This window comes from Buteo buteo, chromosome 3 (genome assembly GCF_964188355.1).
Source record: "Buteo buteo chromosome 3, bButBut1.hap1.1, whole genome shotgun sequence".
Taxonomy (NCBI): Eukaryota; Metazoa; Chordata; class Aves; order Accipitriformes; family Accipitridae; genus Buteo; species Buteo buteo.
The window spans coordinates 46,118,620-46,133,395 of record NC_134173.1 but is presented as its reverse complement, the minus strand read 5'-3'; the positions used below and the strand labels follow the sequence as shown (position 1 = coordinate 46,133,395).

Here is a 14,776-nt window from a genome sequence, read left to right as displayed (position 1 = left end):
TGCATTACACAATCTGTCCATGAAACTCAGATTTAAGATGCATTTCTAGATGCAAACCCAGGTACCCTGATGAATATGATACCCAACAGCAACTGAGGAAGATACAGGCTCTGCAAACCACAGCTACTTAAAATCAGTGCTAGTTACAGCTTTAAAAGTGAGAGTTAAATACTGCTTTTATCCCCAATTTCAAGCCAAACTAAAGCTCAAATACTTAATTCTTATCCCTCTAATGTCCCAATTCTTTATCTAAAAGAAGAAAGGGCCAAATGGAGGAAGATAACAGGGTGGCACCTTACAAGAGGGGGGTGGTGGAAGCATATAAACAAAGTAGAATTTCCTTGACTCTCACAGAGCTCATTGATTTCAGCCAACCATAACAAATTGCTCAATCACTTTAAGAGATGGCCTATTAAAAAAGCATACAGTAGGCATTTTGTACTCATGCCAGGAAAAGCTATCCAACCAGACTAACACATATTTTCTGCAGCTCAAGCTCTTAATTCTGGCTCACAATTCTCCTTTTCACAGCAGCTGCTGAGTACTAAGAAATGTTAGAAGAGCATAAGAAGAATCTGAACATACAGTTCTTCCTACATGCATAAAACCAACAAAACGCAATAAAGTGCAAGCCATGTTTTCTGGATATGAACATACACACAGGTATGAGCAGAAACAGAACTTACAGAAACCCTTACTACCGTACAAAGTTTCTGAGAGGAATTCATGTCGTCAAACTACATGAGTACTTCCATACTTGACTTGAATAGCTTACCTGACCCCTCAGAGGCTGTGCAAAGCACTGAATCCCTCCTTTTTTCTATCTGCTGGTGTATTGTGGATAACGAAAGGAAGTACCAGCTGTCTGCTTCAGTAAGAATGCATATGTGGGCAGAATATTTCCTAAGACTTCCAATTCTGAAATTCTGGCAAAGGTAAAAACCTCTCAAGAATAAGAATAACCCACAGATGTGAGTTTTACCATTTTTCCATAAAAGGCAAACTGCAGCTATAACCTCAAAGAGGAAGAAGATAACTATATAAAAGATGTTGCTCCAAATCTAAAGCAACAGAAAAAACACACACATATCTCATAGTCACTACAGAAGTGCCTTGTTCAAGTAAAAGCTAAACTTTAGAAATAAAGAGAATAAAAGAATTACATAATTGAGAACAAATGAAGAGAAAAGACATACAGACAGACCACGGTAAGAAAGTGCATCAAAATAAACCCAAGTGGACTCTAAGACTGAGCAGGAAGAAACAATCAATATTAAGTGCCTCCTGGCGAAGAAGAGAAAGAAACCTCCTTTATAACCATTATTCCTCCTCACAAAGATCTTGGGATGCTGACAGCTAGTTGTAAGCCTCTACCCTTTCTCAACTAAAACTGTCCACCTTTGGACCTAGATGAACATGGGAAGGACCATAACACCAGAGAAAATTAGTAGATATCAGGAAGGTTACCTATACAATGGTTTGAGTGTTCAGGGTCAGGGAACTTCAAAAATGACCTCATCCATCCATGTAAATATACGTAGGTATGCCTGCCGAGATGGGCACCATTAAATATTCGCTCCATCTGCATTACTACTTGCATCTAGAAATACTTACCAGTAGAGTCTGGGACCCTATTAGATTTTCTATAAGCTGTTTGAGAACTGCCTCATATTCCAAATATTTGTCTATTTTAAAAAATTATCTTTTAGTACCTAAAATGATTAGCTTTAAAGAACCACCTGTGGTGGGTTGACCTTGGCTGGCTGCCAGATGCCCACCCAGCTGCTCTCACTCTCCCTTAACAGGACAGAGGGAGAAAATAAGATGAAAGAGCCAGTGGGTCAAGATAAAGACAGGGAGATCTGTTACCAATAATCAGCAGTGGCAAAACAGACAACTTGGGGAAAATTAACTTACTGTGAGAAACAAAGACAAGTTAAAACAACACCTTCCCTCCACCCCCCTCTTTTTCCCAGGCTCAGCTTCACTCCTTCAGTTCCTGACTGCTCTACCTCCTCCCCACCACCCAGCAGCCTGGGGGATGGGGAATGGGAGGGTGCAGTCAGGTCAGTCCGTAACAGTTCCTCTCTGTGGCTCCTTCCTCACACTTTTGCCCTGGTCCAACATTGGTCCTTCCCATGGGCTCTCCCCAGGCTGCAGTTCTTTCAGGATATACCAGGCAGCTCTGGTGTGGCACATACTGGCAGGCAAATACCTGCTCCACTGCGGTCTCCTCCACAGGCTGCAGGGGAATCTCTTCTCCAGTCCCTGGAGCACCTCCTCCTCCTTCTTCAACCGTTGTGTTCCCTCTGCTGTTTCTCACTCTTTTGTTTCCTCCTCCTCTACCTGTGTGGCAGGTTTTAGTCCTTTTCTTACATGTGTTTTCCCTGAGGGACCACCATCCTGGCTGCGGGGCTCAGCCGGGCCCTGCAGTGATGCTGGCTGGAACTGGCTGGAACCGGCTGGAACCGGCTGTGTCCGGCTCAGGGCAGCCCCGGCCTCTCCTCACAGAGGCTGCCCTGCAGCCATCTCACTGCCAACACCTGGGCACTGACACCCAGTACACCCACCGATAAAACTCATATTCATCATAAGATACTACGTGGATATAAATGGCCATGAGAAGCACTTACTGTGCTTTCCAGTGTCTTCCTTAAACTTCAGTAATTGCCGAGACTGCCCTTCTTTCACTTAAGACTGGGATATCACAGGCACGTGATGATCTCATCCGTTACATGTCCCTGATACCTCACAGCTGATATGAGGCAGTCTCTTTCCAAGCAAAGGCTATGTGGCAAGTGTGTTAAAACCACGAGAGAGAGAGAGAGAGAGAGATAATAAGGCACTATTCTCTACTCACCAGTCTTTACTATCACAGACCAAAAAAAATCTCAGCGGTCTCAAAGATCATGATCACTGTAGCTATGACTTTTATAGACGCCAGAAGCAATACCTTTTTCCCCAAGACCGAAGCCCTTGTTTTACACGAGAGAGGACAAGGAATCCCTTCTCTGTTATTTTAAGTAACTTAAACATGAGATTAGCTTTGACATTTTTAGGTTTCTGTACCAAGAAAGGCAGAGGAGTACATACCAGCTTTTTGAGCCTATAGGCTACTTCCAAGAAAGCATTCACTATAGAAACAAGATTACAAGTTTTTTCAAGATCGCACCACATTATGCAGCTGAATTAATGCTTCTCAGAAGAGCAAGAAGTGCCAAGGATGCAAGCACTTTGCAAGAGGTGACATGTTTGTTTGTGGGTTTACTCTAAGCATTGATTAGCTTGTTTAAAAAGTAAGTACTCCACAAGGGCAGTAGGTAAAACTAAGACACTTGCCCATATGCAAGTAACATGCCAAGTTTGGGTGAATGAACACAGTATGTAGAAACTCATATTTTTAGTTTCAGATGACCAACACAAGATACTACAAAGGACCTCATGCTTCAGAAATTACTAAGAACTAACCTTTTTAAAAAGTATCTTGGGATAAGTAGTGAAATAAACTAACAAACCCAAGCCTCTTATCACTTCTGAAAAGTTGACTTAATGTAATGTTGAACTGTAGGACACCACCCATGAAATTTGAAGATATAGTGCAAACTTCAAGACTTAAGTTGATGAAAAAACCTCTGTGATTTCAGCTGAGTCAGAAATTCACCCATACTGTAAAAAACATTAAGGGAAGAAAGCGGGGCGGGGGGAGGGGGGGGAGATAAAGACATTTTTCTTTTTACTACTAAGCAATTAATGTCCACATTTTCTAACACGACTATTTACAATGGATTAAAAGTTTCACTGAACATATGCTTCATAGGCAACCTTCAGGTAAGTAAATTTTAACTTTTAGTGCAGTATCTTTGAAATTTACCACCCCAATCACAAAAACTGATCTTTTCTACCCTTCCCTTGAACAAAATTTTCCATTGCTATTACATACCTTATACCTACAACCTCCTCATGATCCAACAGAAACAGCACCAGTATTTTCAAACAAATAGTACTGATATTTGCATAACAGAAAATATTCCATATTTGTGTTCATCACAGACTCCAGTGAAATCAGAGCTGAACTAAAAATGGAAAGACAAGAAGTATCTTCATTTCAGAAAAGCTTTTCAGCACAGTCTGAGTGAAATAACATTCAGATAAGAGAGATCTTAACCATACCCTGCTCAGCCTCAGTGTCTTTCTGTTCTAAATCTTTCTTTCCAAAATGCTCCTCCTCCCCCTAAACAAATTGCTTGTTAACCCTTTGTCAGGAATATCTTTAAGTATGACTTTCAGAATCAAGCAGTATTTTCCCCCTTTTGTATTTTTCCACTCTTCTTGCTTAATCCCCTACAGGCATTATTCAAATATTAATACTTGAATATTAAAATCAATTAAAATTTTAAATATTTAATTCTATTATTAATTATTATATATAAACTTTCAAAAAAGTTTAAACATGCAAAACACTGAAAGGAAAAAAAACTGCCAAGAATCTGAAAGGCTAATTGAAATGGAAAACTATTTCCCCAGAGCTGACTTTTGGATGAAGACTCACACACTCTGGGCACTTCACTTGTGTGAAGCACTGCCGAATCCACATGTCTTGACACATGTCCCCTCCTTTCCACAGAGCTATTTTGCATGATGTCATTACTGGAATAACACATTTGTATCCAGACAGCAGTGATCTACATGTGCCAAGATGCTTTTTGGGAATCACTACAAATCTTTTAGCCATTTGACTTGTATGCCAAATGAGGCAAACCTACCTGTAAAGTCAAAGGGAATTTGGCTATTTGCCTGAAACTCCATATACATCACATTACATAACATGATGATTTTTAGGTCCATTAAAGCTATTTTTAAGTAAATTATTCTCCTGTTTGGCATACCTCAGTATACCATTTAAGAGACCACCAAAGCTAATGGGTTCAACAGAAAGTAAACCCAAACTTATTCAAAGTTTTCCCCACAAAAGAATAAAAAGGGAGGGGACTCCCTTTTTAAAGAATAAAATGGAAGGGTTTTTTTTTTTCCTTTTTTTGAACAAACTGTACTACAGAGAGGGTGTAAAGGTATGCAGATTCTCCAAGTCTGACAATTGAAAGACAATATTATTTGAAGACAGGATTAAAATGAAGAGCTATGCCATCCTCATGACAAAAACAGTAGCACAGGAAAAGGCAGACACTATATTCACCTTAGGAATATAAGCAGAAAGAAGGGGTTTTGTTTATTTTTAAAAAACAAACAAACAAAACCCCCACACTCACAGGAAAAACACAACCACACCTCCCCCACTCATCACACACAACACCAAACAAATGCTTCTTACCCAATGAAGCTTATTTGAAACATTTTCAGCCAACTTTCTGGTTAAATGATAACTTGAAGAAAAAAGAAACAAACCCCAAAAGACCACCACCCACACAAAAAAAAAAAAAAACAAGCCCCAGATAAACTGAACAAAACAATCCACCACCTCTAATTTGATTAAATACAGATGGTGACCACGTTGCCAACAAAGGCAAACTGTTTTAGTCTGATTATTAAGCATGTAATCAAATACTCCAGTGAGCTCTAATGTTACTGCATAAAGTTTTTATGAAGCTGCATAGTGTTATGTCTTTTAGATGTTACAACAGTAACAATCAAGTATTTCAGAGTTAAACCTTGCGACTCAAGACAATTTTTGCTCTGTTCAGCTTCATATTAGGTTCATTCTTCCACATTCTTCCTATTAATCTTGGGCACTCTAAAACAACAATAATAAGGCAGAGGAGCTCCAGAGACAGAACCATGCCTGATACTAGATAAGGAGAAGGTTCTTTCTTAGAAACAAAAGGCTGATGAGGTACATCTAGAAGAATAAGTAGCTTCACGTGCTTCATTAAGAAAATTACTCTCAGTATACTATTATAAGGCTGAATATCTTTTTCCTTAAAATATGCAAAGACAAAAACATGCTATGTTGCAAGGCTATTTTTATTTGCTGTGAAGAAGTGTCAAAAATATTGTGTTGATCATGATTAATACCAAATTGATCAGCATAGAATTTAGCAGCTATAATCCTATGCTAGTTTTGTTTTAAGAAAGCAAGAATTATAAATAGGCAAAAGCAAAGTTAAACTATAGTAGTGCAGGATGATTAGACAAAAAACCTGTGTTCTATATAAAGAGATTACTTCATGTTATGACACTAGGAACAATACCAGCAAATATACCTTCTTTTCTGATTCTCAGGTGGGGGGGTGGGGGGGGTGTTTTCTCTATCCAAAACAAATATTTTTCACTAGCTTTCCTTAACAAGCCTGTACAGAAAGACTTAGCAGTTGAAAGTAAATATATTTCAGTAGAGGAAGCTACCAGGTCTCCAGGAGCAGTGTTGACAACATTCACAATAAAAAGAACCACACAGAAACCCCAACAAAATCATTAACTTCTACACTCTTTGCTTGATTTCTGTTGCTTCTTGTCCCATACCAGTACAATTTGAATGATATACAGTTATTAATTTAAATTAATATACTTCCCAGGGTTGCTTTAGATTTCACAGATTTCAGCATGTGATGGAGCTTTTCTTGAATAATTTTTTATGTGGGTGGATTTGCTAGAAGCATAGGTTTAGTTTGCAATGCCTGTTGTCACATACCTGTTTTTCTGCACCAGAGTAAGGTACATTAAACAATGACAAACTCATTAACACCTAAATATAGAATTGCTTGTTTGGTTTGCATTTCATTTTCTTAGTGAGAATTTCACTTTGTGTGGCAGCATACAGAAAACAGAAGCAATCTCTTCACAGAGAACACTGTGGTCATGTCTTACAGGTTCAGGAAAATACCAGCTTGCCATAGCTCTGTTCCTCACGTAGAAGTTTGAGAACCATATCATCTTGGCACTTGAGTATTATTCTGCTGCAATTGGACACTTTCTGTGGGGCAGGTCTAACTGAAGCTGTGTCTATTGCGTGATCTTAGATCAGCTTATTCCTGTTAAATAAGTACCAAGCGACAGAAAAGCTTGTCTTGTGCATAAAACCGACAGCTAGGACTTCCAGAACTGCTCATATATTTTACTCCAAAGTCAATTAAAAACAACAAAAATAATCTAAGGAGCATGATCCAGGAGTGGAAGCTTCCTATTTTTCAGCACACAAATCATAAGACTACAGAGTCGGGCATCCTCTTGTCAGCAAAAAGGCACAGGACCAGAAGGAAAGCAATTATGCTTGTACATAATAAACCAGTTTCAACATACCTTTTATACTGGTGGTTGCGTCCTCTACTTGGACATGGTTTCAGGTTCCTTGAGGTCAAGGACAGTTTGGAGTCCAGGTCTCCTCCTTCCTTCACATGAAGCTATTCTATGGAAGATGAGCAATGAGATTCTCTTCTTCCCCATCTCCACGCAGAAGCTATTAAGTTAAACGCTGACCCTGAGTCAGGACTGATAAGTCTGTACGGGCACACCTAGTAAATCAACAGATCTCTTTGAATCATAGAAAAACTTTGGCTGGAAGGGACATCTAGAGGCTATCAAGTCCAACAACCACTTGCTCAAAGCTAGGCTATCTTTAAACTTCAGTCTTGTTTCTCAGGGACTCCAGATCAGTTTTGAGTATCTCCAAGGATGGCGGTTCCCCAGGCACTTTGGACAACCTATACCAGTGCTATTCCATTCTTGCAGTGAAAGATTTCCCTTTCATGTAGTTGGAATTTCTCTCATTGCAACTTGTGACCATTGCCATCTACCCTTTTGTTGTACACCTCCAAGAAAAGTCTACGTCATCTCCATAACCCTCCTTGGGTAATGCAGTTAAATCTCCTTGTAGTGTCTTCTCTACACTGAACAAACCCAGTTCCTTCAGTCCCTGCTTGTACATCATGTGCTCCAGCCTCATAATGGTTTTGGTAGCCTCCACTAAACTTGAGCTGGTGTGTCAATATCTCTTTTGTACCCACCGGTCCCAATGACCACAATGGCACACTGCTGCCTCATTCTTCGTGAGTTTAGGATCAGAGAGTCCTAGTTACCAGATCATAAACAGTCCTAGGTGAGACAGATGGTATGCATGTAGAAAGAGTCTGGCCAGCAGTTCTAGATGCTTATAGTTTCTAAATAAAATAGGAAAGATTAACAGTCTTGAATTCAGTCTCCTAAAAGATACATGTAGTTCCCAGATATTTTCTTGGCTCAAGAGTCCAGTTTCATTAAAAGCACTGTAGAACCAAAGGGTACTGGATGACAGTAACATTGTTTCATTCCATTGTTTAACTAGTGAGTTAAAAAATAAGTTTCGATTGTTTAACTAGTGAGTTTTAAAAGTTGTCACTATCACCATGTCATAGGTGAAATACAGCCCTCAACTTACACACACAACTGAGTCTTGATAAGATGATTACCTGACATTAGTGTGGCCTACTCTAGACTTGCTTGTAACTGATATATTAAATACAAGTAACTAGATATTTTCCTTTTAATCACACATGCACAGATTTTATAAAATCAGATTTTAGCTCTCTACTTGCTGGAGGATAACACCACAGGTTTAGACTAAAGTTGATACTCCTTCATATCCTGGTACAATTCAAAACGTTAACATTACAGGCCAAAGCAATTAATCTATAAAGGATTAATCTATAACACTAATCCACAAAGGATGAGAGTTTTAACTCTTCACAAGGCAATCTGTCCTCTCAGCTTGTGGTCTCAGGCAAGGACTACCTAGATAGCTGCTCACAGGCCTAAAACTTAAGCAGACTGCCTGCATGAACCAGGCACTGAAAGATCCAACTGTGAGATCAAGACAGCATGTTTTAAATTACAGACTGTGTGATTAGGCACAGTGACGGCCACCTTCTCTTCTGGAGAAAGACCTGTTAATTACTTTGCTGTCTGCCTTCTGCTGCCATTTCTTGTCCTGAAGGACAAGCCGCCCTTTACCTCCTTCTCTTCCCCCTGCTCAGACTTCAGAGTCTATTTTCCCTTTGGAAAAGTGGACCATATCTACTCCTCCACTCCCCAGATACCAATATTCAATTAGGAACAAGCCCCTTGATATTTTTTAAGCCCAAAACAGTGCTACAGATTGAGTAACCATTAAGATTTCATTAATTAAGGTTGCAGAAAGTAGAAGTATAATCTGATACAAAATTAATGCAAAGCGTTCTCAGGATACCAGCTTTAATTAACTTTACTGGAGAATTTTCACTGGTTGAATTCTCATCAGATTCTACCTATACAGTCAAAAATATTTAATTTCTCAAGAGAAGATGAAGATTTGCATATTAACTCCTACATTTGCAAGAACACACATTCTTTGGCCTTGAGCTTGATGATAGCTGAAACAGAAACACTGCTATGTATTTTGCTACTAACACATCTACTTACTCTACCTAATAAAGTCTTACATGTACATCTTATCTACAAGCTGGGTAGCATACTACAGGAGGCAGAACGATGATCTCCATTATAAACCGGCACACAAAAGAAGGCCTTAGGAATACACAGGGTCAGCAGGCATTGAAATAAGACCTTATATTAAAATCAATTTTTGAAGTAGTAAAGTAAAAAAATCGTAAGAAATTCCATCCGTTAGCAGCATCTGGAAAAAACGACATCATAATGCATTTTTGCAGTAAGGTTTCCTCATTAGTATATTGTAATTATGAACTTTTAAAGCCTTTCAGTGAGTTTGTTTTTAAACTATGAATTTGTAAAAGAAGCTAGGAAAAAAAGCAATAGATGTATAGTATGAAGCAATCACTCAGACATATGGTCCAGAGTACAGAGCTGACCTTCACATCTGTCCTGTGAGAGAAAATAGAAAGAAAGGGGAGGGGTACAAGAACAGAGCAAGCTGGAACTGCTAGAGGCTGAAGACAAAGGATTCTACAAAGGCAACTCATATGGAGTTCTGGCTACAGCACTGAAAAACAAGTAGTTTATAAATGAGGGATTTTTTTTGTTGTGTTGTTGTTGTTTTATATCTTTAAAAGCTGCTTCTCAGAGACTCCTCAAAAGATCTTATTCATTGTAATTGGTGACCTTTTTTTGCATTTCTTCATCTTGTGTTTCTCATGCCATTTTCCTTAATTAATTTGAAAGACCCAGTCAGCATCCTCTGACTGCAACTTATACAAGAGGTTCTCTTCATGCTAATAGATAACATGCATATGGCACAGCTGGCAGTCTTCTGTTTTCACAGCAGTCAAGTCTTCATTATATCTACTACAAGAGAACTAGGGAAGATAATGTGACATTAAGCCCCCTGCTTGATTTTTAGGCAACACGCTGATGTCTGGAAGAATCTTACCCTGTTGTAGATAGAACAAGGAGCTGTAACAGAACAGACTGTACCAAAGTTCAAAATGAAAAAAAAAAAAAACAAAAAAAACAAAAAAACAAAACCAAAACAAAACCCAAAACCAAATAAAACAAAGTTCATATTGTCCAGTACAAACAAAGTAGAAAGAACCAAGACACACAATGTAATCACAAGGAATTAATGAGGTGTAAAACATTTAAATGAGGCAAACAAAGTGATGAGTCATATGGAAAGAAACAGAAATGCACAGTTTCAGCATTTCAACAGTTTCCCAGATTTCAAGAAAAAAAATTATCATTTTGGAAGATTTAATAGGTAAATTTGCAATGAACATGAAGACAGATGCATTACATATAAGCAGCCAAAAAAGCAATAGTCATACAGGTCTTTAAGATGGCCTGGGAGAACTCTTAATCCTCTTTGTGCTGTCTTTGAATTCTTCTAACAAACATGCTTAATGAGCCTTATGAAGAGGTATTTTACAGTATTGTTGACAAATGTGCTATATTTAAACAACATTCTGACTACAGACACTTTTGAACAAGTAAACTTAATTTGTATTTCTTTGGTTTCACAGTTTTATTTTAAGAGAAAGATTGAAAGTTTGTGTGTCAAGCTAAGTCATCAACAGGAAAACAAATTTTTCCATTGGTAAAATATGGAAGCTGTATGAAATCACGTAGCTCTCCAGATATTCACAGTTCTTTAGAGCACTTCTGAATTCTGTTTCTACTTTCTACTGTAGGAAAAGTTTCCCCCTTGCTTTTCTTTCTTGGTGTCAGGGGAGGTCAGGGAGGAGAGAGAAAGGTAAGAGAACACCCACAAATACTGCAAACCATTGCAGAGACTGAGCAAGAAAGGGAAAACCAGATACTCATTGTCAGATAGATACTCGTTGTCAGATAGATACATATCTGTATTTTCTGAGCAGGTAAGACTTCTGTAACTACTCCATCTTTTAGAAACCTTTTCCCAGTGAATCCAGAAGCAGCTGCTTACAGTCTGGGCCGGTACTGATCTGAACACCACCATGAATGTGTTGGGAAGACATTCATCACACCTATGTGACAGGTACAAAGAAGTTCCAGTGGGTAAGACATAGGTATGAACTTAACACATCATATGTTCTGCTGTAACTGCTTACCACCGTGTTGCCTGGCACTAGAACCAACTAGCAAACGTGGCAGGTAACATACAAGAGGTGTTTGAGTTGGCAGACATCAAATAGCATTAACTTCAGTTTTCACTGAGTAAAATACACTATTAAGCCGATTTCCTTTAGACAAACTTATAACCTCCAAAATGTATAAAGCCAGCACATCAGGGTCTCTTTGACAGGATCTTTTTTTCATTAACCATCAGTGATTTGCATTCATTATAAAGCTGTCCTCCAAAGCTATAAGTGAAAAGTATATTGCTTTTTCTACTATTTTGCCTGGGATTCGTATCAGATCAATAGACCTTGGTAACTAAGTTATTATATTTATCCTTTTTTATAAAATATATTATATTAGCTTTCTTTTGACTCCTGTAATTTCCTTGCTATTCCAAAATATTCAGTGAAGAGTACAAGAGCATGGAAGAAGGAATGGTGAACAGTTTACTTTAAATTTGGGTGGCACTGTTGGGTGTTTTTTTGAGCAAGTTGTACCCAACAATGTGGAACAAACAAACTCCACCCTTTTTGGTAGCTTATATAAGCATAGCAACAGAAACAGACTAGCAGATTTGTCACAGATGTCATTAGAAGATGAGAAGGATGCCATAGAAGGGCCACAGAAATAAATGGACTTCATCAAAGGCTTGTAGAAAAATCTCCCTGGGAGATAAAAATTCTTTCTTGCCTATGTCTTCTCCTAAGAAGCCTGAGGAAGGAGTCAAAATTATTTCTGTGGTTATGTGAAGTATCTTGTCAGAAAGGTACTTCAAATGGTGAAGACTACAAATGACAAGCTGGTAAACTACTTTCTTTCTGAAATGGGTTATTTGAAGTAAAGCCATTTTAGCTTCCTCACAGCACCTAGCAGAAAAATTTGCATGTTGAGACAAGCTTCATATGTGTAAGTATGTACTTCTCCTTCTGCTTCGGATAGATGAGAAAACACCAAGCACATCCTCTTCCAAGCAATTGTGAAAATAGAAATTACTTGCCAAAACAGGTATTTTCAGCAGAAGGCTAGGGCTAAGGCATATTGTCTGATAGATCCTGCTGGAGCTGCTCCAGCAAATAAAAGGGCTAGAGTATTGCTCAGTGCAGGTAGTAGAGTAGCTTCTGTCATTTTGAGATGCGAAGCAGCTCCCCAAAATGCTTGCCTGTAGAAAAAGCAGCAAAACATGCCAGTCAGTGAGACCAAAAAAAGAGATCCTGGTTACATTCAAGTTGCATGTTTCACAAGTACTTTGCAGACTTGTCATGATTAAATGTCAGGATGAGACCTAGGCATTCCCATTCTCTGCATCACCGTTCCAGTTTCCATGGAAAGGACATGTACTTGTGCACAGTCCAAGTAGGTGTGCTGTGTGTGATCCAAATGCAGATGGTGAGGCACTCAGCTTGGCATTTTAGAGCTTATTCCAGTCTTGGTTTATTCCTCTTGTGTTCAGAGACAAAAGGATTTTCAGAGGATGACAAAGAATCCTTCAGGAACAACAGGTTATTGTCAGATATAGTTGTGTGCAGATTTCCCAGGTGAAACCAAGCAAATTACTACAAAAGCCAGAATGTGTTTTCCTTAAGTTCTACGTGCAGCTCTTGAAGCAGTCAGTAAATAGGGAAGGAGAGACATAAAGAGAAAGCAACCTATGTTCTGCTTTGGTTAGGTTTTGAATGATAAAGCACTTGAAGGAAGACGACTTGAATTAAACTTGTGAATAGTTTGCCCTTTCAGTTAACAGACAAGCCAGCATTCAGCAAGGCCTTGCTTGCAATCTTCCTTATTTATAGAAGCACATGGATACTGACTTCATCTATGTCTCACTCTCAGATGTCATCCATGCCACCTTAAATAACCAATAATTCTGGTCAAATATGTCTAAAAACCACACTCAAGGGTAGGAGAGAAGAGACCCTTTTCACAGACAGATGATTATGGGGAGGTACATAACGGCCACTTCAACAATTTTTCTTTAGCCTTAATAGGCTTCTTTTCTGTCTCTCTTTGTACTTGATCATTTGTAAACTGAAGACCTCTGATTCAATGCTTTCAGTAGCTGAAAGAATTTTAAGAATCTTCTTTTCTGATTCCCATTTTACACATTAACTTCCCACAATTAATGCCTCTTTCTTTAGCTTGCTTTTAGCTTTCAAAGGCTGCTCCTGCATGGAATAAACCTGTATGCTTTGCTATTTAATCCTACAGAATCTTTTCATGCTTCCCTGAATACTTTTTCATTTAGTGATACATCAGCTGGGTTGAATATAAACAGCCTCCATGCCAAGTGTAAGATTTTAGCTTTAAATGAGCTGGCTAGTTGGAGAGAAAAGTAGGAACCTAAAAGAAAAGCAAAACAAAAAACCCAACACAGAAGCCTTTGTTCCTCAATTTATAAGAAGTCTTTATGCCCAAACTATAAAACAGAAGCACCTGACTACCACCCAAATACATATACAGGCAGAAAAGAAAAAGGATAGGAAAAGTTCAGAGTAGAGATCACAGCTACCTTTACTTTCGGTTAATCAAATTTTGCTATTACTAATCTTTATAAAAGGAACTACTTCTTCCCTCATATTGGTCTTGCACTCATTAGTTCCACACAGAAGGCACTTTGTGTGGATGAGGAGGGAAAAACTTACCCACAGGACAAAAAACTGACACATCAACATTAGTATGCGTATACAAATAATAAGTTTTAAGTCCTATAATTGACTTATCCAGAAAGACCCTCACTAGAGTCACCCTCCCATTCTTCTGGTGACAGTTAACTCCTATTTATGTTATCCTTTCCAACCTGTTCACATCTATGTCCTTACACAAGAATCTCTTGAGAGACAACCCTTGGTGAAAATAAAAGCCTAATATTTTGGCCACTGTTATCAGAATGTTAATTACTTACATAAATTACCACTACATAGGGAGAATCAACAAAATTGAGGTGCTAAACTGTAACTTCTCTTGGATTTTCACATCTCACCTTAACACAGAACAAACACATGAAGAGAGTAAAACTATTGAAAGCCTCTACAACTGTTACTATGAAAGCCATCGTACTCCAAATTATTTCTGTATATCTGCCTTCCCTGACAAGGCCTTCAAATGTGCTCAGAGAATAGAGATAAATTAGAACACTTCACTGGAATTACTGCTCTCTGAGCAGAACAGGAACACTTCAGAAAGGGGGATGGGAAGTTGAAGTTCTTCAACAGAACAATCGGCAGATATGAAGCAAGTAAGTGTTCAAGAAGAGTGTCACAGAAGGAACATCAGTTGAAAGACAGATCTCGCAGGATGCATA

The 14,776-nt window shown here is 38.6% G+C and overlaps 1 protein-coding gene across 7 annotated transcripts in view; it reads right to left on the bottom strand.

Moving 5' to 3' along the window:
- Window positions 1-14,776, bottom strand: part of PKIA (cAMP-dependent protein kinase inhibitor alpha) — a 46,171-nt gene that overhangs the window by 20,592 nt on the left and 10,803 nt on the right. Inside the window, exons 2-4 of one of the 7 annotated variants that reach the window (XM_075023479.1) lie at window positions 7,255-7,360; window positions 3,941-4,073; window positions 2,634-2,787 (exon numbers count right to left, since the gene is read on the bottom strand). The exons of 2 other annotated variants lie outside the window; for them this stretch is intronic. The gene's annotated coding sequence lies outside the window, so the exon portion shown is untranslated. The remainder of the gene's footprint in view (window positions 1-2,633; window positions 2,788-3,940; window positions 4,074-7,254; window positions 7,361-14,776) is intronic. 4 more of the 7 variants (XM_075023481.1, XM_075023480.1, XM_075023477.1 and 1 more) reach the window with 4 other exon arrangements.